The sequence below is a fragment of the Neofelis nebulosa genome, chromosome 13 (genome assembly GCF_028018385.1).
Source record: "Neofelis nebulosa isolate mNeoNeb1 chromosome 13, mNeoNeb1.pri, whole genome shotgun sequence".
NCBI classification, from domain to species: Eukaryota; Metazoa; Chordata; class Mammalia; order Carnivora; family Felidae; genus Neofelis; species Neofelis nebulosa.
The window spans coordinates 25,561,800-25,584,558 of NC_080794.1; the positions used below are offsets into that span (position 1 = coordinate 25,561,800).

Here is a 22,759-nt window from a genome sequence, read left to right on the forward strand (position 1 = left end):
CACGCCTGAGGCCTTGGCCAGGAGCTACTCCCCTGCAACAGGAAAGCTCTGCAGGCCTCAGCAGCTCCTCCACCCACAGAGCTCCTGGCAGGGGTGGCTACCTGCAGTGGAGCCAGTGATCCTGTGCCTACTATGACTCTCCCATACACACACACACACTCTATTGACAGTCTACTCCCCATACACCTTCATACCCAACCATCACACCCTACTCCATACACATACCCCCATTCCTATCCCACACATACTCTCACACGCTACCTCATATATGCCTTCACCTCCTGTTCTCCACACCCTCATGTCCAACCCCCTACCTTCGCACTACTTTGCACATACAATGTAACCCACAAATAACCACATATAAACTCTCGTTCCTACCCTTCACACTCATCCCTTATATCCCCTACTACACACACACACACACACACACACACACACACACACGCACACGGAAGCACCCTACCTTACACCCTACATACACCCTCATACTCAACTCCCACTCTCACATCTATTCAGTACACACACACACCTACCCCCATATACACCCTTATACCTTACCTCACATAAGCACCTACCCCCAACATCTCCTCACACTGAACTCCTCCCCTTATACAATACCCACTCCCACACCCATACCCTCATCCATGCTGTTTATGTGAGCAAATATGAGCCCAAAGCAGTGTTTTCAAAGTTGTTCACTGCTAAGTGGGCTCCAGATACCTCCTGTGCTGTGCTCAGAGATGAAGGTACAAACCTCCTTTGTGCTCAAGGGTTGCTGATTGAGACCACACAGTTCAGATGAGACATCTACCTGACACCAGATCACTTTTTTACTGCTCTCTCCTCCTTTCTGGGATGCTCTCCCAGAAACTGAGTGTGGAAGTCAGAGCCTGAGGTTACTGACAGGAGGTATAGAGGAATAAGGACACCAAGTTTCTGAAAAGAATTCCAACCATCTGAGAAGCAAAAAGAATAAGAAATCAGGAGACTATAGATGCTGGAGAGGATGTGGAGAGACGGGAACCCTCTTGCACTGTTGGTGGGAATGCAAATTGGTGCAGCCGCTCTGGAAAGCAGTGTGGAGGTTCCTCAGAAAATTAAAAATAGACCTACCCTATGACCCAGCAATAGCACTGCTAGGAATTTATCCAAGGGATACAGGAGTACTGATGCACGGGGGCACTTGTACCCCAATGTTTATAGCAGCACTCTCAACAATCGCCAAATTATGGAAAGAGCCTAAATGTCCATCAACTGATGAATGGATAAAGAAATTGTGGTTTATATACACAATGGAATACTACGTGGCAATGAGAAAAAATGAAATATGGCCTTTTGTAGCAACGTGGATGGAACTGGAGAGTGTGATGCTAAGTGAAATAAGCCATACAGAGAAACACAGATACCATATGGTTTCACTCTTATGTGGATCCTGAGAAACGTAACAGAAACCCATGGGGGAGGGGAAGGGGAAAAAAAAAAAAGAGGTTAGAGTGGGAGAGAGCCAAAGCATAAGAGACTGTTAAAAACTGAGAACAAACTGAGGGTTGATGGGGGGTGGGAGGGAGGGCAGGGTGGGTGATGGGTATTGAGGAGGGCACCTTTTGGGATGAGCACTGGGTGTTGTATGGAAACCAATTTGACAGTAAATTTCATATATTAAAAAATAAATAAATAAATTAATTAAAAAAAAAAAAAAGAATAATTCCAGGCAAGCTTCCTACTGAAGGACCTTGGAAATGAGCACAACCTTTAAAAAAGAGCAAAACTATTCTGAAGATTAAGAAATGACACCATGAGAAGGTAAAGTGGTACAGCTGCTATAGAAAACAGAATAACATTTCCTCAAAAAATTAAAAAAGGACTACCATATGATCCAGCAATTCTGTGACTGTGTATATACCCTAAAAGGATTGAGAGCAGGGACTCAAACAGATATTTGTATACCTATATTCATAGCAATATTTACAATAGACAAGAGGTATATTATGGGATGAATTGTGTCTCCCCCAAATTTATATGTTGAAGACCTAACCCCAATGTAACTGTATTTGGAGATTTTAAGGGTAAAATGAGGTATAAGGGTGTAGTCCAAATTCAATATGATTGGTATAATTATAATTACAGAGAGAAAGAGACACCAGGGATGCACACACAGAGGAAAGGCCACGTGAGAAGGTGGCTATTTGCCAGCCAAGGAGAAAGGCTTCAGGAGAAACCCAACTCTGCCAGCACCTTGACCTTCAGCCTCCAGAACTGTGAGAAAATAAACGTTTGTTGTTTCAGCCACCCAGTCTTTTTTTAATGGCAACTTTAACAGAGTATTGGCAGACTAATACAAGGTGGAACCAACCCAAGCGTCCATTGACAGATGAATTGATAAAATGTGATATACATACAATGGAGTATTATTTAGCCTTGAAAAGGAAGAAAATTCTGACACATGTTACAACAAACATGAAGCCTGATGACATTTTGCTAAGTGAAATAAGACATTCACAAAAGGACAATATCTAGGGTAATAAAATTAATAGAAATAGAAAATGGTGGTTGCCAGGGGTTGGTGGTGAGGGAAAGGAGGTTAGGTTTAATGGGTACAAAATCTCAGATAGGAAAGATGAATAAAGTTCTGGAGATGGATGGTGGTGATAGTTTCACAACAATGTGAGTGTACTTAATACCAATGAACTGTATGTTTGAAAATGGTTAAAGTAGTAAATGTTATATATATATTACTATAATTTAAAAAGTAAAAGTGAAGAGAAAGAAAGAAGAAAGAAGTAAAGGTAAGAGAAAGAAAGAAAGAAAGAAAGAAAGAAAGAAAGAAAGAAAGAAAGAAAGAAAGAAAGAAAGAAAGAAAGAAAGAAATTCCTCCCCTCCATTTAGAGGGAGGATGTAGAACCAGCAGCTTCTTGCAGATTCCATGTTTTCTTGTATATTCTACAAAGCAGAGGAGGACATGTCAGCTCTGCTACATCCTATTCATCTGACTTTGGGCAAGCATCTGGGCTATTCTAAACCTTGGTTTCTTCATCTGTAAAAAAAAAAAAGGCAGTAATAACACTAACAATGACAGCTGTTGTAAGAATTAAATGGAAGAACACATGAAATGCACTTTGCACAGCACCAGCATATAGTAAACACTCAAGGACTGAACACTGGGTTTATTATGAATTATCTCTACACCCCAGAGGCTGCTGGGTAGAGCTCTTGTCATGTGCAAGGCCAAACTCTATACCAATTCTAAGGCCTTGACTCATAACTTCATCTCCCAGGGCCCGACTGTCTGCATCTGCCTATAAAGGTCCTGAAACTGGATGACTTCTAAGTTCCTTTCCAGCTTTATTTTTTATTTTTTTTAATGTTTATTTATTTTGGAGAGAGAGAGTGCATGTGAATGGGGAGAGACAGAGAGAGAGGGAAACACAGAATCTGAAGCAGGCTTCAGGCTGTGAGCTATCAGCACAGAGCCCAACATGGGGCTCGAACCCATGAACTGTGAAATCATGACCTGAGCCCAAGTTGGATACTTAACCAAGACTGAGCCACCCAGGTGCCCTCCTTTCCAACTTTAAATGAAAGGAAAGCAAACATGCATATACTGAGGATGGTGCACAGAATGTCACAAAGTAGGTGCTTAGACAATGTTTCTGGAACTGAATAAAGTGTAAATAGCAAAGAATTTCAATGCATAGGACTATCAGCTCACATTCACATTCAAAGGCTACTGAACTCCCACAGGGAGTGAGATATGATGCTGAGACCCAATTGTGGCTAGAAGTGGTAACTGGGTTGTCATCCATCTTCCTCTCCCACTTCCTCCCTTGTACTCATACTGAAGCAAAATCAAAACTTGCTTGATTAAGTTTGCCAAAGGAGATCCATCTGCTTGGCTGATTTATTCCTTTCTGAGAAACCAGATAAGTGTAAGATTAAAGGAATGGAGGAGAAAACAAGTGACAAATGAAACAGGAGAGAGAAGATGAAGGTCTCAATGGACAAGTAGAAGGGGAAAAAATAAGCTGCTATAACTGAGAATAAGAAAGCAGAGTGGAAGAAACTATGCAGACCAGCTGTCATCAACTATATCCCTTCCCCACCCCCAAACTGACCCTTTACCTGAAGATGACCTGCTGCTCCCCAATATAAGAACAGAAAGTGGGAACTTGGACACCATGTGTGGAACAGGTCCATAAAGGAATACCTGTCCTGATGACTAGGAAACCCAGGACAGGGATGAGAGTGGGACTTTACCTGTGAACAATCTATGCCACTGTCACATGTCCTTCCAGTGGGCAACAGAAGACATCTGGCCAGCCATCAGGGCTGAGTCCCACAGAGCCACCCTTGAGAAGGCCCATGGACAACTCAAACTGCACAAACAAGGGTCATACTTCTACATAAATGTCACAGCACACATGCAGCTCCTAAGCTCTAGCAGCTTTAAATGCACAGAGAGATGCACTAGGCTCTGGTGAGACTGATATCAGACCCTTCCTAATGAGGCTTCCTCTCTACTGGGGAGACAGCCATAAAACAAGGAAACAAATCAAACAATAATGTCAGTTTCTACTGTCATAGGGTGATGGAGGAAAGAAACCATAAGCCCAAGGAAAGAGTAAACACCTATTTCACTCTGATTATCCTTGACTTTGTGATCTTTAATGTAGGAACATGCTTTTGCTCTACAGAAAATCCCCGGTGCCTTTGTGCTACCTCAATGAAACCCTTCTCTAACTAGGACCCCCACCCTCTGTGAAGCTGCCCCCAGCCCATCCCTCAGGGGTGGGCTGCTAGCACTTTTCCATATTTATATTCCAAGTCTGCATGAATGGGTCTCTAGGATCTGCAGGAAAATTGAACAAAGGCTGATGGATCCTCTAAAGAAAAATGACTACCTCTCTTTTCCACCTCTTGCATCTGGGTATGAAAAAAAACAAAGACAAGTCAGTGAAACCTAGGTGTGGCTTTCTAAAAGCTAATTTCTCTCTTTTACATAATGGAAAACATGCTACTTGTTTTAGAAAATACTATACTCACTTTTCTCTCCTATGCAATTACCAAATCTCTCTTTAGTTTGGTTGGAATGGAGAACACCCACACAGGCTGGATAGTTAAATACTATTTTAAGGTGCCTTTGTCTGCAATTCACCAGTGGCAGAGTAGGGACAGCTTACTTTTAATTTCTGTGAAGAGATTTAGTTGTCCTCTCACATCCCTTTATCTAAGAACTGTATACAGATTCTCTATAGTGATGTGAAGATCGAACTGGAAATTTGCTAAAAGTTGGGGATACAACTGGGTCTCTGAACATCCTCAGTTCTACTTACCACTATTCTTCTATGATTTTAATGTTTTCTATGCATATTTCCTCAATTACCCACCTCCCTAACACACACACATACACACATAGGCACACACATAATATCCCCTCTTTGCATTTGCTTCCTGACCCCACCTCCCCAGGCCTGATTTAGCTATAGTTGCTTCACAGTCAAATTTCTATAAATTTCTTGAGCCAGTTTTGATTACCTTACCTAAGTAGAGCCCCTCAATTTCTCTGTTAGCATCTCATTTATTTTCTTTCTAATACTTGATATAATATGTAAATTCATTCATTTCCTTACTTGTTTATTGGCTCTTTCTAGCTCCAAATGGGCTGGCAATATGCTTCCATTTTTCACTACCATACCTAGCACAATGAGTATTACAGGAGACAACCAATAAAAACACTGCCATTGCATATTAATTTTGATTTCCTGGACTCTTTAGGCCCTTCTGAGTACCAATTTCAAGCTGCCCTGTTGCCCTGGTCCAGAAAATTTAAAATCATTACAAATCACTAGGGAATTTACTGAAGATGTGCATTCACTCAGGGACTACCCCAGAGATTCAGATTCTGTGGTCCAGGACAGGGTCATTTAGATACAGGAGGTCCAAGATCTATACTTTAAAGATATAGTTTCTATTCCCTCAGGATATGGCTCACTCTAAATGCTGTCTTACTTGCCTGAGTCCCTGTCCCTGGGACAATAGCTTTTCCATGACTCCTTGCCCTCTGACACCCTCATTATTCTCCTGCCCTGGACTCCCCTTGATGGCTGCCGCTCTGCCGCCCCCCCCCCCCCCCCTCCACACACATATCAAGACACATAAAGTATGAAGCGCTCAGGAGCAAGGCAATGTTGCCTCCTGAATTGTTGTTGCGGATCTCTGAATGTTCCTGCCAAAGAAGTGGGACTTCCCCCAATAGTAATGTCTATAAGAAAATGCCAAATTGACCCTGCCCCTAGAAAGACTGGGCTTTTGGCTAATTTCTTTGGGGCCTGTGTTGCTTATATCCCAGCACGTTTTTCAGCCAGGTCTAAATGAAGGATGACACAACTCAGCTCAGCCTCCCTCTGCTCCAGATGATCAGCTATCACCCCCACAATCCCCTATGGAGAAATTCAATGCAAGGGAACAAACTATTCACTTCTAGGGGCCCTTTGTTGACAGGAGGATCTAGGTCATAGTCTGATGTTACCAGGATTTCTTTTTAAACAAGGACAACATCACCACAACACGCAATAACCCAAACCAAATTTCCTTTTAGATGGATGATTTCAACCTGGGAAGGGGGAGTCCTGTACTTCATTTCGACTCTGTTGTGGTGTCCTTGTTATGTTCACCTTAGTGAATAAATATGAAAATGAGACGTTTGGAAGAGAATAATACAGTTTTATGAACTCATATTTTAATTCAGGACTCTGAGCTTTTCTAGATGATAAGACATTGATTTTCTAAAACTACAATGTGTCTCATTTTCAATTTATAGTGTGGATTTCAATACTTTGTCTTTGGAGCTATTAAGGTCCTATTAAAAGGACAAGTATGAAAGTGAATAGCTACCTCCCCCCACCCAAAAAAATTAATACTTTCCAAAAAATCAGTTATAACCAAGGGCTGAAGTCCACAAGTGTAGTCTGTGTTGTAACCCATACATTAATTCTTACTGGTATTTCTGTTCTAATTTCTTTTAGCTCTGAAAAATATTCTGTTTAAAAAATAAACTCAGTAAGATAGGATGATCTACAATGAAAATGCAAGAAAATCCGGAACTCCCCTACATCTGTGGATGTACCAAATTTATATGGCTACATATGTAATGATCTTCTCTGAAAAAAAACCCTGAAAACTAGCTGAACAGCTATTCTGCAACAAAGAATAAAAGGGCTACATTGAGAAGGATAGGAGAAGCAGACATACAATCTTGCCAAAAACCCCACCCCCAGCATGGTGATCCACAATCAGGAGGAATCTCACAAATACAAAGCCCCCTGAGAAGTGAGGGGAGGGTTTCATGCCCTACATCAGGCATCCCATCCCTGGAGCCTACAGTGGATATACAAACCCCCAAAACATCTGACGTTGAAAAACAGTGGGACTCATGTCCATAAAACCCAGGGGACTGCACAGAACTGAGATACTTGAGGCCTTATATGCAGACTAACTAACCCTGAGGACTAGAGCAGAAGCAGCAGTTTGAAAAGTGCCTAAACTACATGTAAAGAAGATTCATTTGCTAATCTTTTTTTAAAAATATAATCTATTGTCAAATTGGCTAACATACAGTGTGTAAAGTGTGCTCTTGGTTTTGGGGGTAGATTCCCGTGGTTCATCGCTTACATACATCATTCAGTGCTCATCCCAGTAAGTGCCCTCCTCAATGCTCATCACCCATTTTCCCCTCTCCCCCACACCCCCACCAACCCTCAGATTGTTCTCTGTATTTAAGGCTAATCTTAAACCATCTGCTGAAGGTGCAGGAGTCTATTAGGACTCTGTGGGGAAAGAGGCACTGGCAGGTGCCACTTTTGTACTCTTCCTCTAACTTGATAGTGCAAGCATGTGTGCCCCAGCCCTGAATTTTCCCACTGCTTTGCCAAAGTTGGCAGATGAACCCTTGCCCTGCAGTCTCCCACTGTCCTGGTATGGCCTGCCAGCACACTCCAGCCCCATGTTCTCCCATTGCCTTACTAAGGCCAGTGGGCATGCACAGTCCATATAGGGAACACTCCTTGATAATCTCACTCTTCTGGATAAGTAGGATTATATTCCTGAGTTCCATAGGACTATGACAATTGGAAATGTTTCTTGGCAGACTACTACCACCCCAGACTGAAAGACACCCCCAGTCTTTCTGCTAAAAAGGCATATTTACTTATTCTGGACCTTCAGCATGAGGGATAGACTTCAGGTTTGCCAAACATCTAGGGGCTATGGAAGTGTTCTCAAGGAACCTAAGTGGGAACACCATCATTGTGTTCTCCTTTGACCTCGCTACCACACAAGCTGGTACCTCCCAGAAAAGAATGCACTCATCTGAAGTTCTGATTTTTGCAACCATCATTCAGGGGACACCTCCAGATGACTGTCTGGAAACTATAATTGCAGTCCTTCATGAGTATATATATTTGCAAACTTTAAAAGTTGCTGCCTGAGGATCTGGCTTCCAATCACCTGAAACTAGGTGTTGACTGAGATTTCTCCCTTTGGGACACTTACATGCCTTGGCACACTCTCAAAAAGTGGGACCTACCAAGAATAAATGAGGCTGCTTAGACAATCACAAAAGTTCTAGAGACAACCAAGGACTAGGGCAAGTTTGAAAGATAAGGTTCATCTCCTACATGAGGCCACTCCTTCGAGATTCGGAGAGATAGCTGTTTCCCCTAATACATAGAAACAGACACAGAGAGTCAATCAAAATAGAAAAACAGAGAACCATGTTCCAAATAAAAGAACTAACTAAAACCTCAGGAAAAAAACCAATAAAATGTAGATAAGTAAGCTACATTATAAAGATTCAAAGTAATGATCACAAAGATGCTCACCAAACTTGGGAGAAGAATGGATGAACCCAGTGAGAACTTCAACCTCTAAAGAGATAAAGAATATAAGCAAGTACCAAACAGAAGTCACAGACCTGAAGAATATAAGAGGAATGAAAAACACACTGAAGGGAATAAACAGCAGATTAGAGGATAAAGAAAACTGATTAGTGATGTGATAGACAGGGTAGTAGCAATCACTCAAACTGAAGAGCACAGAAAGAAAAAAGATTTTAAAGAAATGAGGATAGCTTAAGGGACCTCTGGGACAACACCAAGGGTACTAAAGTTATCATTACAGGGATTACAGAATGAAAAGAGAGACAGAGAGCGACAGAGAGAGAGAGAGGCAGAAAACTTATCTGAAAAAATAACCGCTGAAAATTTCCCTAGCCTGGGGAAAGTAACAGACATCAAGGTACAAGAAGCACAGAGAGTTCCAAAAAATGTGAACCCAAAGAAATCCACACCAAAACGCATTAAAATTAAAATGCCAAAAATTAAAAATATTGAGAATCTTAAAAGCAGCAAGACAAAGCAAGTTGTTAAATATAAGGGAATCCATTCCCCCAAAAAGGTTTTCAGCTGATTTTTCATCAGAAGGTTTTCAGGCCAAAAGGGAATGGCACAATATATTCAAAGTGCTGAAAAAAAACAACAAAAACTTACAACCAAGGACACTCTATGTGACATGGTTGTCATTCAGAATTGAAGGGAAAATAAAGAGCAAAAAGGAGTTCATCACCACTGAACTGTCTTTATAAGAAATATTAAAGGGACTTCCTTAAGCAGAAAAGAAAAGGTCATAACTAGAAATAAGAAAATATTTGAAAGAGAAAATCTGAATGGTAAAGGAAAACATACAGAAATGGTAAAGGCAAGTGGATCAACCACTTATAAAGCTAGTATGAGGGTTACAAGACAAAAGCAGTAAAATCAATTAAATCTACAATAATTATATAAAGGATACACTAAATAAAAATATGTAAAATATGACATCAAAAACATACAATGTGTTGGGGGAGAAATAAAAATGTAGCCCTATCAGAATGCATTTGAACCTAAACAACCACCAATTAAAATAGACTGCTATATACGTAAGTGGTTATATATGAAACTCATGGTAACCACAAACCAAAAGCCTATACTACATACATAAAAAATAAACAGAAAGGAATCCAAACATAACACTAAAGAAAGTCATCAAATCACTAGCAAATAAAGAGAAAAGAACAAAGAAGAGCTACAAAAACAAGCAGAAAACAATTAGCAAAATGGCAATAAATATATTCTTAACAATAACTCATTTATATGTAAATTGGCTAAATGTTCCAATCAAAAGACATAGGATAGCTGAATGGAAGATGGAAGGGGGAAAAAAAAACAAAAAACAATACCCATCTATATGCTGCCTACAAGCCACTCACTTTAGATCTAAAGATCCAAATAGACTGAACGTGAATGGATAGAAATATGTTCCATGCGAATGTAAACAAACAAAAAGCTAGGGTGACAATATTTATGTTAGACAAAATAGACTTTAAAACAAAGTTTGCAACAAGAGACAGAGAAGAAGATTACATAATGATAAAGAGATTAATAATAAAAGATACAATATTGTACATATTTATACACCCAACATAGGAGTACCTAAATATATATGGCAAATATTAACAAATGCAATGGGAAAAATTGACAGTAATACAATAATAGTAGGGAACTTTAACAACCCACTTACATTAATGGATAAATCATCCAGACAGGAAATCAATAAGGAAACATTGACACTGAACAACACCTTAGACTGAATGGGCATAACAGATATATACAAAGCATTTCTCCAAAAACAAGAGAATATGTTGTCTTCTTGGATGTACATGGAACATTCTCAAAGACAGATAACATTAGCCCCAAAATAAGTCTCAATAAGTTTAAGAAGGCTGAAATCACATTAACCAACTTTTCTGACCACAGCACTATGAAACTAGAAATCAACTACAAGAAGAAAACTGGAAAAGCACAAACTTGTAAAGACTAAACAATATGTTACAAGACAGCCAATGGGGTCAATGAAAAAAATCAAAGAGGAAAGCAAAAACACCTTGAGACATATGAAAATGAAAACACAATGCTCAAAAATATGGGATGCATCAAAAGTAGGTCTAAGAGGGACGTTTATAGTGATACAGGCCCATCTCAAGAAATAACAACAAATTTGGGGACTCAAATAAACTATCTAATCTTACACCTAGAGCAACTAGAAAAAAAAAAAAAGCAAAGCCTTACATTAGTAGGAGGAAAGAAATAATAAAAATCAGATCATAAATAAACAGGGATGAAAAAATCAATAGAAAATATTAATAAAATTAAGAGCTGTGATGAAGATGGTGAAGTAGGAAGATTCTAAAGTTACCTCATCCCACAGACCCACTGAGATAAAAGCTGCACCTATGAAACTAACTCTTAAAATGACCCTAAGACTGGCAGAACAGATATTCCACAGTTAAGTATAGAGAAATTCACATTGAAAAGGGTAGGAGGGCAGAGACATGGTTGGAAACCCCTGGTGAGACTAACCACAAATAAGAGAGACATAACAAGTATGGAGAAGTGAGAGGAGCAGACTCCACACCAAGTGCCTGGCACAGGGGACCCACACTGGGAAGACAAGTCCCCATAACATCTGGCTTTGAAAAACAGTGGGCCTTAACTTTTATAGTTTTAAAAATTAGTAGGCTTACCTCTAGGAGAGTCAGGAGTGGGAAGAAACAGCATAAGAGCCAGCACAATGAATAATTCAAGCCCAAGATACAGTACAGAAGTATCAGTTTGAAGAGCACCTGGGGTATATGTGAAGGAGATTTATTGACAAATCTTAGCACATGTGATGGAGGGGCAGGGAAATTCAGAAAGTTTGTTAGGGAATATAAGTGTTGGTGGGCGCTACTTATTTTACAGTTCCCCAGCCTAGATAGCCAGATGCTTGCAGGAGCCAGTTCTAACATTCTCTAGCTACCTTTCTAGCAAAGCATACCCAACTCCAGAATTCCCCTGTGGACACACCCAACACAACCTTCCTGCCTCAGCAGGCATCCCTCCTAAGCAGCTTCTGCTCCACTGAACCCTGCAGGTAGCCCTGGCAGAGGGGACCACCATCACTCCAAACTTCCTCCTGCCCTAGGGAATAAAGGAGATAACCTCACACACTAGTATGCCCACATTTGCAGCAGCCCAATCTCTTAATGAGAACCTCTCACTTGGCCCAGCAGAGAACAAGTGCTGCCCTTCCTTGTACCCACAACTGTGGCAGAGAACTAATTGTAGACAGCTGAGATGACTGCTGGCCCTATCCACCAACAAGACTGCAGTAGCCTCATACAGGCTTCTCAACAGTGTGGAAACCAAATCCTGCCCAGTGTATCCACAGCAAGTAAAGTGGGTAATTGCAGCCAGATGGGCTGAAGGTAATCAGGGCTCAGACACAACAGGAGGGGCATACAGCTCATGTAAGGCCTAGTTCTGGCTACCAGGGGGGATTTCACGACAGGTCAAAAGACCTCTTCTGTATAAAGCCACAACTTTCAAGACCAGGAGACATAGCTGACCTACCCAAAGCATAGAAACACAGAGAGTTAGACAAAATGAAGAGGCAGAGGAATATGTCCCAAGTCAACGAACAAGACAAAATCACAGTAAATGAGGTAAATGAAATGGAGATAAGCAATATGCCTGGTAAAGAATTCCAAGTAATGGTCATAAAGATACTCACTACACTTGAGTAAGAGTGGGTGAACTCAGTGAGACCTTCAACAAAGAGAGAGAATATAAAAAAGAACCAGTCAGAACTGAAGAATTCAGTAATTAAAATAAAATATATACCAAAGGGAATGAACAGCAGATTAGAGGTTGCAGAAGAATGAACCAGTGATCTAGAATACAGGATAATGGAAAGCAATCAAACTGAATAGCAAAAAGAAATAACATCAGTGACATCATTGAGCATTTAGCATAATGGGAATCCCAGAAAAGGCAGACAGAAGACTTATTTGAAGAAATAGTAGGTAAAATTTTCCCTAATCTGGAAAATGAAACAGACAACAGGTCCAGGAAGTACAGACAGCCCATATCCAGATGAGCCCAAAGAGGTCCCACCATGACACATGATAATTAAAATGGCTAAAAGTATTAGTAGAGAATTTTAAGAGCAGAAAGACAAAGGAGACATTTATATACAAGGGAAACCCCATAAGGCTATCAACTGATTTTTCAGGAGAAACTGTAAGCCAGAAGGGAGCAGCATGATATATTCAAAGTGCTGAAAGGAAAAGTACCTAAAACTAAGAATGCTGTACCCAGCAAGATTATCATTCCCAATAGAAGGAGATATAAAGAGTTTCCCAGACAAAGATTGAAGTGCATTACCACTAAATCATCATTACAAGAAATATTAAAGGAAATTCTTTAAGGGGAAAGAAAAAGGCCATCACTAGAGGAAAACTATAAAAGGAAAAAAAATTTACGAGTAGAAGCAAGCATATAGTAAAGGTAGTAGATTAGTCATTTACAAAGCCAGTATGGAGGTTAAAACATAAAAGTAGTAAAACAATAATATCTACAAAAAATAGTTCAAGAATACAAAAAATAAAGATATGTAAAATATTATATCATATACATAAAAGGCAGAGGGAAGAGTAAAAATTTAGTGTTTTTAAAAAGCATTCAAACTTATGCAACCATCAAATTAATATATATGCTGTACACATAAGAATTTGTATAAAAACCCAGTGGTAACCACAAATCAAAAACCTATAACAGATACACAAAAGAAATAAGGAATCCAAACATAACAGTAAAAGAAGCCAACAAACCACAAGGGGAGAGAGCAAAGAAGAACTGGAAAATAATGAACAAGATGGCAATAAGTATATACCTACCAATAATTACTTTAAATGTGAATGGACTAAATGCTCCAATCAAAAGACATAGGGTGACTGTATAGATAAAAATAATAAAATAAATAAATAAATAAATAAATAAATATCCATCTATATGCTTCCTACAAGAGACTCACTTTAGACCTGAAGACACATGAAGACTGAAAGTGAAAGGTTGGAAAAAATATATCATGCAAATGAAGCAAAAACAAATGTCAAGTAGCAATACTTCTATAGACAAAATAAGTGTTAAAACAAAGACTATAGCAAGAGACAAAGAAGGGCACTGCATAATGATAAAATGATTAATCAAACAAGAGGATATAAATATATATGCACCCAATATAGAAGCACCTAAATACATAAAGCAAATATTAACAGACAGAAAGGAAGAAATAGACAGGAATACAATGATAATAGGGAACTTTAACATTCCACTTACATCAGCGGATAAAACAAGTAAACAGTGACTTTGAACAACATATTACACCAGATGAACCTAACAGATATATGCAAAACATTCCACCAAAAAGTAGGAGAATACACATTGCTTTCAAGTGCACATGGAATATTCTCCATGATAGATAACATGTTAGGCCACAAACCAAAAAGTCTCAGTAAATTTAAGAAGACTGAAATCATATCATGCATCATTCCATTCATAATGGTATACAATTGGAAATCCATTTCAAGAAAAAATGTGGAAAAACCACAATACATGGAGGCTAAACAACATGCTACTAAACAACTAATGGATCAACCAAGAAATCAAATAGGAAATCAAAATCTATATGAAGAAAAATAAAAATGAAAACGATAGTTCAAAATCTTTGGAACACAGCAAAAGCAGTTCTAAGAGGAAGACTATAGGAATATAACCTACCTCAAAAAAAAAAAACAACAAAAAAAAATCTCAAAAAAATGAACTAACCTTATACCTAAAAGAACTAGAAAAATGAAAACAAAGCTAAAAGCAGGTAGAAGGAAATAATAAAGATTACTGACGAAATAAATGAAATAGTGGCAAAAAAATAGAAAAGATCAATTATACCAAGAACTGGTTTTTGAAAAGATAAGCAAAATTCATAAACTATTAGCCAGACCCATTGAGAGAAGGAGCAATAGGACTCAAATACATAAAATCAGAAATGAAGCAAAAATAACAACTGATGCTGCAGCAATACAAAGGATTATAAACGTACTTTGGTATTTGGAAATCTATCAGTGTGATAAATCACATTAACAAGATAAAGAATAAAAACCATATGATCACCTTAATAGATACAGAAAAAGCATTTGACAAAATACAATATCCATTCATGATAAAAACTCCACAAAGTGAGTTTAGAAGAAAATACCTCAATACAATAAAGGCCCTATTTTTAGAAATCACAGCTAACATCATACTCAGTGGTGAAAAACTGAAAGCTTTGCCTCTAAGATTAGGAAAAAGACAAGAATGTCCATGGTTACCTATCAGTTTTATTCATCAACATACTTAAATTTCTAGCCACAGCAATTAGACAAGGAAAAGAAATAAAAAGCATCTAAATCAGTAAGGAAAATTATCACTATTTACAGATGACATAATACTGCATATATACAGAATACTCCACCAAAAAACTTTCAGAACTGATAAATTAATTCAGCAAAATTGTAGGATAGATTAATGTACAGATATCTGTTGCATTTCCATACACTGATAACAAAGTAGCAAAAAGGAAAATAAAGAAAACAATTCCATCACAACTGCACAATAAAGAATAAAGTACCTAGAAATAAATTGAACCAAGGAAGTGAAAAATCTATACCCAGAAAACTTATAAGACACTGATGAGAGAATCTGAAGATGGCACAAACAAATGAAAAGATATACCAAGCTCATGGATTGGAAGAAATAATATCATTAAAATGCCCATACTACCCAAAGCAATCTACAGGTTCATTGCAATCCCTATCAAAATTCCAATGGCATTTTTCACAGAACTGGAAAAAAAATTATCCTAAAATTTGTATGTAACCATAAAAGACATCAAATAATGAATGCAATCTTGAGAAAGAACATGGCTGGAGGTATCACAATACAAAATATCAAGGTATACTCAATGCTATAGTAATCAAAATGGTATGGTACTAGCACAAAAATAGACACATAGATGAAAGGAACAGGATAGAGAGCAAAACAAAACAAAATAAAAAAAAACAAAAAAACCCCCCACACCTATATTGTCGATTATTTTAAAACAAAGGATTAAATATATAATGGGGGAAAGACAGTCTTTTCAATAAATGGTATTGGAAAAAATTGGGCAGCTACATGCAAAAGAATGAAAATTGACTGCTTTCATATACCATACACAAAAATAAACTGAAAATGGATTAAAAGTTCTTTGTGAGACCTGAAACCATACAATACCTACAGAAAATCTGAATAGATTACTAGTAATGAAATTAAATCAGTAATCAAAAAACTTCCAAAAAGCAACAGTAATTTATTAGACATCAGCCTTAGCAACATATTATGGATATGTCTTCTCATGATAGGGAAAAACACAAAAACAAACTATTGTGACTATACCAAAATAAAAAGATTTTGCACAGCAAATAAAACAATCAACAGAACAAAAAGGCAACCTAGTGAATGGGGAGAAGATATTTGCAAATGATATATCTAATATATATATCCAAAATATATAACAAACTTACACAACTCAACACCAAAAAACCAAATAATCCAATTAAAAATAAGTAAAGGATCTTAATAGACATTTTTCTGAAGACATACAGATGACCAACAGACACATGAAAAGATGATTGACATCACTAATCATCAAAGAAATGCAAATCAAAACCACAATTAGTATGGCTAGTGTCACAAGAAATAAGTGTTGACAATGATACAGAGAAAGAGGAGCCCTCCTGCACTGCAATGAAAGCAAAAATAAACAAGTAGATTATATCTAACTGAAACACTTCTGCAGAGCAGAGGAAACCAACAAAGCCAGCATTACCTTGATATCAAAGCCAGAAAAAGACACTACAAAAAGAGAAAACTATATGCCAGTATCTATGGTGAACATAAAAAGGCAACTTACTGAATGGGAGAAAATCTTTGCAAATAAAATCTGATAAGGGGTTAATATCTAAAATATATAAAGAACTTATAAAACTCAATTACAAAAAAAAATCTAATTGAAAAATGAGCAGAAGATCTGAATAGACTTTTTTTTTCCAGATAAGACATACTGATGGCTAACAGACATATGAAAACATGGTGAACATCACTAATCATCAGGGAAATGCAAATCAAAACCACAATAAGATATCACCTCACCCCATTAGAATACCTGTTATCAAAAAGACAAGAACTAACATTTGGTGAGGATGTGGAGAAAAGGGAACCATCGTGCACTGTTGGTGAGAATGTGAATTCACTATGGAAATGATAAGCAGGTTCCTCAAAAAATTAAAGACAGAAATACCATATGATCCAGAAATTCCACTTCCAGGTATTCACTCAAAGATAATGAAAACACAATTCAAAAAGACACGTGCACCTCCTATATTCATTGCAGGATTAATTTATAGCTGAAGTGTTTCTATCAACAAATGAAAGGATAAAGGAGATATGGTTATGTGTATAGACCAAATATGGAATACTACTCAGACATAAAAAAGAATAAAATCTTGAGAATTAAGAACACACTTATCTATCTATCTATCATCTATTTAATATTAATCTATTTAATTGTCAAATTGGCTTCCATATAACACCCAGTGCTCATCCCAACAAGTGCCGTCCTCAATGCTCATCACCCACTTTCCCCTTTCCCCCTCCCCGCATCAACCCTCAGTTTGTTCTCTGTATTTGCCTCCCTCCCTCTCTGTAACTTTTTATTCTCCCTTCCATTCCCCCATGGTTTTCTGTTAAGTTTCTCAATTTCACTTAGCATAAGTGAACCCTCCAGTCCCATCCACGTTGCTGCAAATGGCAGGATTTCATTCTTTCTCATTGCCAAGTAGTATTCCATTGCATATATAAACCACTTCTTCTTTACCCATTCACTGCTAGGAATTTACCCAAGGGATATAGAAGTGATGATGCATAGGGGCACATGTACCCTAATGTTTACAGCAGCACTCTCAACAATAGTAAAATTATCGAAAGAGCCTACATATCCATCAAGAATACACTTATCTTGATGAGTTCTGGGTAATACATGAAATTGTTGAATCACTGTTTTATACAACTGAAACTAATACTACACTGTCTGTTGACTACACTGGAATTAAACCAAAAATGAATGAATGAATGAAAATGAAATTGCAACAACATAGATGGCCCTTGAAAATATTATTCTAAGTGAAATAAGTCAGATAAATACCATATGATCTCACTTACATGTGAAATCTACAAAGAAAACAAAACTAATTGATAGGGAGAACAGAGTGGTGGTTGCCACTCTGTTGGGGGATTTAGGGGTGAGCAAAATGGCTGAAGGGGATCAGAAGGTACAGACTCCCAGTTGTGAAATTAATGGGTTATGGAGATGCAGTGTGCAGCATAGTGACTATAGCCAACTGTACTGTAGTATTTGAAGGTTGCTGGGAGATGTATCCTGAAAATTGTCATCACAAGAAAAAATTTTTTGTAACTTTTTATGGTAACAGACTACATCGCTTGTGATGAACATTTTTTAGGGTGTACAAGTGCCAAATAATTACATTGTACATCTGAAACTACTATAATGCTGTATGTCCATTATAGTTCAATTTAAAAAAAGAAGAAAAACTAAACTCAGTAAAACATGGCACAGTACTGGCCCCATAGGAGCTTTTAATCATAAATCTACCACTGGCTTATTCTGTGTCCCTGGGCAAACCATACAACTATGCTGGGCTTTAGGCCCCTTGTTTTTCCTGATGCCACTACCTTAACCACTTCAATTTCTAAAATTCAATGAATATTAGAGATCAATAACTATTCCATCAAAAATCATAAAATCACATGTCAGATGAAATACACTACCTATCTATGCCTTAAAGGTGGCAGATCACACTGAAAAGTATTAGTTATTTCCTCAAATATGAATTTTTTTTAGAAAACCAAAAAAAATCATCTACCTGTTTTAAAATCTGATTTTTATAGCCCTAAGAAAGCCAATAATATCTTAAAAAATAAAAATATACCAACACTAGCAAGGCCAGACTATAGGATATTAAGTTGATGTGTATTTCTATCTCCCTGGAAAGTGGAGATTACAAATTTCATTCTTCTACTGCAGCCCCACACACCATCCTAGTACCAAATCCAGAGCTGGGTACATAGTTGCTTCTAAATAAACACTGTTAAAAGAAAGAATTACTCCTTAGAGAAAATATTCAAAAAGTCTTAGCTTTAAGGCAAAATTTCAGTCTTAGAACGAGCAGAAATATTTTTTAAAGCTATTAGGGGTCAAGGGAATATATATATATATGGCTGTTAGCTTTATATCCTGCCAAGTAAGAGCATGTGGGAAAACAAATAAACAAATAAACCCTTCCCATCATTTCATCAGAAAATGGAAATTTTAGAACAATCTCTAAATAAAAGACCAATCTCTAAATAAAAGCATCCAGCTTTATGGAAAAACTCACTGCATTGTTCTTGGTTTTTTTTTTCTTTCTTTTTTTTTTCTATGAAGCAGTAAAAACTACAGCACACCTGAGAGTCACTGCAGTAGACACAGCCTGCTCTAGTTTTCCATGAGAGAGCAAAAAACTAGCAGTATGAAGAGATTTAAACAAAAGAATGAGCAACAAGGAGAAGAATCATGAGAGTATAGCAGAAGAAAGAGCAGGAGCCAATGGGACAAAACTCTAGTGGAGTGTGGCAGATGGGGAAGGCCAGTAGACAAATGGCAAACACAGGTCGATCAGCTATGGTAGGGGTTACCACACCTCCTCTGCTCAGCTCAACACCTCTGTAGTTTTTCTAATTCTCAGATGAGGAAGAATATAGGCAATTGTTGGCATAGCTTCTGCCTTTTCTGCCAGCATCTAAGGATTCTCCTGAGAATGAGGACCTTAGATCTGATTCTCCCAGAAACAAAAAGCCAGGCTGGATAGTTGCCTCTGAATGGCAGGACAGATTAAACCAGCCTGGAAACTGTTCTGAGTTTCTTTGCTGTGTCGTTCATGCAACTGCAACTAAGTACATGTTGGCTACAGGATGTCCTCATTGACAACTGACAAGAAATTGTCTGAAATTAAATGATAATAGGACACTGTGCCAGCTGAGGAAGAAACCTTGGTAAGGAAGGAAGGTCACTTTATCTCAACTCAGAAAACCATACCAAAAAATTTCCAAATGACATCCTTAAGTAGTCCAGCACACAGGAAAATTACATTGGATACCATGTTTCAGAGATGAGTATTATGCATTCCAGCATCCATTTATACACCTTCTGATGACAGCACTCCCAGATCTAAAGTGGGAAATATAGTCTACATCTAGCCAATCAGTTAATTCCAAACCTCAAGGTCATAGTGACTGGTTCAGCCAGAAGCTCCATGCCCCAACCTACATAAATGAAACTGAAGTTAGGACTTTCTACCCTTTTACTCTGTGAATGGCCCAAGATTCATGTACCCTCATTATTCAAATACTAATCTGGGTGCTGCTATGAGGGATTTTGCAGATTTAATTAAATCTTAACTCAGTTGACCAAAGATATAGAGATCATCACCCAATCAGGTGAGCCCTTTAAGGCAGGTAGTTTCTTCCAGCTGGCGGCAAAAGACAACATCAGAGAAATTTGAAGCACAGGAGGATTTGGTGTGCTGTTGCTGTTGGTGGCTCAGTGATGAAGGCAGTCATGTGAGAAGGAATGCAGGTAACCTCTAAAATCTGAAAGCTGCCCTCAGCTGATGATTAGCATGGAAGCAGGGACCATAATCCTACAACCCTGAAAAAGTAAATTCAAGTAACAACCTGAATGAACTTGGACATGGAAACTTCTTCAGAATCTCCAGATAAGAACCTATTGTAGCCAATGCTTCATTTCAGTTTTATGAGAACTTGAGCAGAGAATCCAAGTGAATCCACCCAGATTTATGACCTACATAACTATGAGCTAATAAATAAGCCTTCAAAACCAGTAAGCTTTTGTTAATTTGATACACAGTAATAAAAAATTAATATACACTGGAATTGCTAGCTGTAAGAATAATGTCCCTAGAGAAAGGTCAATCTAAAAATAGAGCCAGTATAGGAAAGCAGAGATGAGAGATGGAAAGAGATGCCATCTACATGACAAGTTTTTAATCCCTGGATCTAGCCATGCATGGAGCCTATCCTGATCCTAAAAGTTCCCACTGTGTAAGTCAATAAAATTCTGTTATTATTAAAGCCATGTTGAATTGACTTTAAGCCACAAGGAAAAAAAATCCCAGATACTTGAAAAAAAGATAAAAAAGAGGAAAATATTCAATTAATTCTGAACTATGGCCAACCCCTATAGTCTAGATTTGCATTTTACTAGAAAAATACAGCTGATTATTATTCCTTCAGAAATAATACCATTCAGCTAACTGAAGAGTATCAAAGGCCTAAAGCAGCCTCTTATTATATTATTTTCTCAAAATTAAAACAATTTTGAGGGAGAAACATTTCAAATGAAACAGTAAGTACCACCTTGAGGTCTGATACAACTTGAGGCCAAAATATCTATATACTAACCTTTGGATGGTAATAAAAAGACAATTAAATTCTTTGCATGGAGACACATGTATAGACACATACATATAGGCTCAGAAAGGAGCACTACAAATGTGAAAATTGGTCTACTTTTAAAAAAATTAAAGTATTAAAGGATTCTTCATAGACTGTAAAGAGGCAGGTATCTTTAATGTTGAGGCTAATGTCGAGTTATTTTGACTAGCATAACTCAACAAACAAAGAGTAACAACAGTACTGATGTAAAAGAATTGTGAATTTTTCATGCTGGTTTCTGGTAGATAAATGATCTCTTTCACGGCAAGCTATGTAAAATAGATGTCCACTTTGTGAAATAAGAACTTATTATTGATGTTAGGTCATTATGGAACATTTGCTGCATGTGAACAATTTATTACACTTGTTTCTTATAACACAGACCCTTCTTGAAAATTCCAATGGCACTCCTAAAGATATTGTTTCTTTATGGTAGAACCTCAGTCAGGCTGTAGCACAAGAAAAGACTGAATCCAATTGCACTTTGGGCGTTTTTTTCTTCCTCTAGTTTTTTGCCAGTCACTGAGAGTGATGATACCACAAACAAATCTAGAAATGTCCCAGCTATTTTTGATAAGGTCAAAACTAAACTTCAAAGCAGCCATAGGTATAGAACACATCTCTAGGATGCCCTGTACAGTCAGTTAACACCTAAAATATTCCAACTCTATTCTGTAAACTCAGTGGACTCCTGATGGAATCTTCAGAATAGTACTGCACTTCAGAATATTTATTTCATTAAAAAGATTCTATTACACTCTTTTTGTAAGGACTCATAAAAGGAGTCCAATATGGTATCAAAGAACTTGTGATTGTTGGTTTCTTTCAGATATACTAGGTTTTACTCATTACCAGATAAAATGGCATAGCCAGTGTGACTATTCTTTCAATTAGAAAAGTTGACATAATGTGACTAGAATTTTCTCTACTTTCAGAGGGCATTTCCTTTTCCTACTCTCCACAGAGTTAGAAAGAGCTAAATAGGGTACAAAGGTTATATTAACATTACCATTTTGACATTTACTATTAGTTATCAATTTCTTTTCTCCTATAAATACATCCCATGATCTGGATATACATGCTTCATTGATTTTCATTTGGGTTAGTTTCTTCCTCTCCATAAGAGGCCCCTTTTATATTCAGTTACTTCAATGTCAGAATGATAGCCATGCTAATATCTGTCCCCATAATTCCTCAGC

At 37.7% G+C, this 22,759-nt stretch overlaps 1 protein-coding gene across 3 annotated transcripts in view; it reads right to left on the reverse strand.

Annotated features, from left to right (window-relative positions):
* Nucleotides 1-22,759, reverse strand: part of FAM13C (family with sequence similarity 13 member C) — a 177,950-nt gene that overhangs the window by 60,820 nt on the left and 94,371 nt on the right. The gene's annotated exons all lie outside the window — the stretch shown is intronic.